Raw genomic sequence first — 5,249 nt, forward strand, 5'->3', positions numbered from 1 at the left:
CTACAACGCTTGCTGAGCTCCGTCCACTTGTGTCGTTTGGATCGAATAGTCGATAAACTATCTGGCTATCATTTTGAAGGGAAAAAAAAAATTTTCTCCATTGTGAATGTAGAGAAAAAGACGAAATAAGATTGACAAATTTTTGTGTAGAGACAGGTGCCCACCTTGTCCGATGCTTTTACGATAGCCATATACAGTGAAACTGAACCTAGAAAAAAAAATTTGACCTGCCGTGCGGACCTTTTCTGTGAAGGGACCGACCTTCGATGATCGAAACCATGTGTTGATATCTTAAAAATGCAAAAAAAGGGGTAAACATAATTGTTAATATTTTTGTTTATATTTTTATACTGTTATTATTATTGTTTATATTGTTTATTTTTGTTTATATTTTTTTTCGAAAATTACCTCATTTAATCGACCAGTTTATACAAATATCAACGAAATTCGAATGATAATAATAGCTCTATTCTAACTATTTTTACAATTTTCATTGTACATCGTTGATTTCAAATTGTTTTTTCGCAAATATCTCGAAACATATTTAACCGGTTTCAATTATTCATTTTTCAAAATATTCGTCTCGACGTTTTCTATATCAATTGATTCAAATATGCACACCCGTTCATACAGTTCCCGAGATATTTCCATTTTTCGGTACTAAGCATGGAGTTTCCTCTTATTACTAATATATAATACATAATATAATATCATATTATACAATACAGCATAATATACTATTTCGCATTGCAGATAGGCTGCACGAGATATTTTTTTTCTTGAATGAACCTCGCTTGTTAAACGCTACAATATGCGTGAAAGTCGAAGTTGAAAGTTAAATTTCAGTATGGTTAAGTTACATTTTTCTCCAAATTTTGGTTCGATCTTTTAATAGCTCATGAGATAAAGTAATTCACCTAAATTTTTTTTTTTTTTGAGAATTCACAAATATTTATAGTCATTTATTGTTAAATTAGGACGATTTGAAATGGGAAAGGATATGCGAGGAAGAAAAAATTCCATTCTGATGAAACCATTTGGAAGCTCGCATTCAATATATTGATGGCAAAAGAAACATTAAGACATCACTCAGTGACATTCGCGCTGTCACATATTTGCTGCCTCCCGTTTGGTTAAATAATTTTCTAATGAAAACTTTAAGGTTTCCCTCGTGCAATCCGGTGTCAACTTTCTCAATTGCTTCACTATGAGCATCACATCTTGTGTACTTTCTTCATTCTTCGTGAGCANATTCAATATATTGATGGCAAAAGAAACATTAAGACATCACTCAGTGACATTCGCGCTGTCACATATTTGCTGCCTCCCGTTTGGTTAAATAATTTTCTAATGAAAACTTTAAGGTTTCCCTCGTGCAATCCGGTGTCAACTTTCTCAATTGCTTCACTATGAGCATCACATCTTGTGTACTTTCTTCATTCTTCGTGAGCAAACCATTATATTCAGTGATCAGAGCCACACTTCTTTCGGCTAGATCATTCGTCACGAGAAGTGATTTCACAATTTTTGAAGCTTTAACATATTCTTCGCTTTTTCCCCACATTATCGGATCGATATCCAAGAAGTTAGATTCAATATTTAAAATTTTGAAGAACTGAATGGTGTTTTGTGTTATGAATTGATCTAAACTTGACTCTTGGATGAAGTTTTGATCCTTCATGTCTGATTTTCGCTTTTTTCTATCGTTTTTAAGGGCAGGTCGAGATTTGATCGCTTCACACATTCTTCTCTTACAGTCTAAATCCAAAGAGTCATCAAAAAAGGCGGAAGCGATCAATTCTTCTGATAAATACCAGAGATGGTTCACAAATTTTCCAAACACAGCGTTGTACATTTTTGGAGATGCAGAGTTGTTTTCAGCTGCCAATTTTTTCAATAATTCTAGGTCATTTTTCGGTGCTTCAACTGCATTTGGGGCTGTGAACCAACTCTTCTGGTAGAAACGAACAATAAAAATACAAACACTCTTCAAACCTGATATTTCATACGCTTTCATGGAAAATTGATCTCTATACAAAAAAATTTTAAGCGAGTAAATTGCTTTTGCCATTCACCTAGCATGATGAATGGGGCCTAGAGCTCGAAACTGATTGCCATCTGGAAAATTCCGGCCTAGGAACATGATCACCAGCTCTACAAACTCTTTGTAGTCTTTTCGAATGCTATCAATCTGTGAAGCAGTGAATGGAAAAGCGTTCAGCCTGTCATTTACAATCATCAAGAAAGCAAGTATGAAACTATTTAATAGAAAAGCCTAGCGAATCCGCTAGACAATTCTATTGGATCCCTATAAAATTTTCTATCAGCTTTTGGCCGTTTCTATTCACGTGTTCAATAGAAAATATTCTATAGAAAAGGCCAAGAGAATTATATTTTTCTATTCAACTTATTGTATTGAAATATATTCTATAGAATTTTCTCGATTAGAGTTTTCTAAGTTTTCTTCATTCTATTTTTCTTTTCTTTTCCATCAAGAAAATCAAAGCAAGAAGAACTTAGAAAAGCTGAACTGAAGAAATTTTATAGAAAATATCTCAATAGAATAACTTGTACAGAAAAATAGAATTCCATAGACTTTATCTATACAATACTTTCTATTGAACAGATCCAAAGAAACGGCCAAAAACTTATAGAAAGGTTTATAGAAGGCCAATAGAATCTTTCAGCGAATTCGCTAGGTTTTTCTACTAATTTTTTTCGTGCGTGAGTTTTTTTAATAATTCGTTCATAATAATAATTATCATAAATCCGGCATAGTCTACCTTCAGCTACGAATACGCAAATGTGAGGGTATATTTCGCATCATCCTTGACTGCGGCTTGAATTTCTTCATCTTGAACTCCTGGCGAAAATTTTCCCTTCTCCAAGTACTGCCACTGTCCTTGAAATCGTTTGAAAATACAAATATCTGGGCCAGAGGTAGGGCCCATAGAGACATCAAAGGCAGCTTTCAGCAGAAGCTCAAACACGTGATGCCGACAAGCAAGATATAATAGACTTCTTCCCAATAATTTCTCCAGTAGGACACATGCACCATTTGAACTGCCAGTATTGCTAGCCGTGGTATCGAAAACCATGGCACATATAACATCAAGAAATCCCCTTTCGTCCAAACACTTGAAAATGGGATTTGCCTGCTCTTCACCAGTTCCACTCTCGAGCTTTCGAACCCCGAGTAATTCATCGCCGTCAATGCCTGATATAAGAACAGGCAGTCGTTCGATCTTCTCGTATTTGTTCCCCAGTGCTGCTAATTGCTTGCCGTCCCAATGAACCGTAGTGAAAGATCCGTTTTTTGAGTTATCTTTGATAGTATTACTCAGAGCCTTACGTTGTTTACCCCTGTTACGGCGAACTGTTTCTCGGCTCAAATAGGAATCGTCCACAGTGAAACCAACCGACATGAGAAGAGCAGCGATCACACGTGTCCCCATACGATCGCTGATTTTAGCTCGATCCAAAGCGGCCGTAAGGTCTGGAGTCATAATCAGGCGTTTTTTTGGTTTGGGGGGATCTGCATTACACTCAAAATCGCTGTCATCTTGCTCATCATCTTCAAACCGCTTCGATAGTTCGTCAAGATCTTCCTCTTCATCCCACTGATAATTACTATAATTGGCGAGAATTCTGTTCGGTTTCACTACAAAATTGGCGGAATTCACAATTAGTAAGAATTTACTAGGAATTGTGATAAGAAGAATGAGAGGATAGAGAAGAAAGTTCTTCATATCGCTACGCCACGAAGTTTGGCAGCCTGGCCGCCGCGATTGGCCCGAGCCCAGCCGATTTGTTTTTCCCCTACCTAAGCGGCTTCTAGAGTAAACCCATCAATATACTCGGTAAACGTATTCATTTCTACGCTATGTAAATTAATTCTGGAATCAGGAATTTTGGAGAATAGGGGACATCTATTTTTTTCAGATTGATGAAATTCTCCTCTCAATGCGTTATATGGGTCATCAAAAAAATATTCCATGAGGAAAAAAATGATTTTTATGTGGATTATTAATATTAATAATGAGTTAAAAGTTGATCGCTCGGGTTAACGTACGAGAGAGACAGCGTGTGTCGCTCCTGTCGGCTGCCGCTACGAGAGTGAGGGAGAAGCATGGCGACTACACTGCTGTGACGTCACAGCACGCTCGAGACGTCCACAAAGTGTACTTTATAATGGATCATTTCCCATTAAAAAATGCAAATTGGAGGGTTATAAAAATTATTGGAGAGATGGTTACAATCTCTAGATAAAGAAAAAAAATTAAATATAGTATTTTCAATTCTCCTAAATCCCTGATTTCTGGATTAATCAATACACTCTTTAACATCCAACCGTTCTCATCTCATTAGCTTTGGGATATTGACGAAAAGAACAAATGGCTAAAAGCGTGTTATCTGTTATATCGATGATTTGGTCCAAATAGCCCTTTCTCCCCGGTTCTCGGTGAAGAGCCAACAGCATTTTTACAGTTCCATTTTTCATTGCATCCACTTTTGACTGACACGCGATGTCAAACAAATCATTCAACATACACTTGGAGTCAATTTCCCTCAATTGTGCTTTAGCACACGTCATCCTGCGCACAGGGCCATTTTTTAAAACCTTCCTGTATTCTTTCACTAATTTTTCCAACTCAATAATCGCATGATAGTCTTGGATGATTGGAATTCCTGCATGTTCCCAGAAGAAGATACACTTTTGACTAACACATTTTGCAGCTTGCCGAGTATCCAATTTTGGATCAGCGTGTCTCATGTAATGGAAAAAACACTCTAACACTTGTTTGTTCGATGGCAATTGATTACCCCGAATTTCTGGCCGTTCATTGCCAATTAATGGAATCTCGGTATCCAGTCGAGTTTTTGCCATTTTCACGTATTTTCTTCTTTGAAGAAATTGCAAATTAAAATAAAATTAGGAAATTAACTTTGTGAAACAGACAAAAGTGTCAGGACTCCTTCGATGTTGCCTCTTTCAAAGTTGTACTCTGACTGACCATTAGTACAGCCAAGAAAATAGTTGGAAAATACTTTATTGTCAGGATAGCATAATAGTGGGAGGCAACAAGAGAGAAATAAGGATTCACAATTTTGTGTACCCGTACCGTAAATCTCGCCCAATTGATTAAAATTCCTCGAAGGACAGTAATTCGCACACACCCATGGTTCAAATGAGATGACGGCAGTCCCCAAATTTCACTATTCTATAAGACACAATTCAGAACAGTATC

This window comes from Diachasma alloeum, unplaced genomic scaffold, assembly GCF_001412515.2.
Source record: "Diachasma alloeum isolate Michigan unplaced genomic scaffold, Dall2.0 Dall_scaffold_01066, whole genome shotgun sequence".
NCBI lineage: Eukaryota > Metazoa > Arthropoda > Insecta > Hymenoptera > Braconidae > Diachasma > Diachasma alloeum.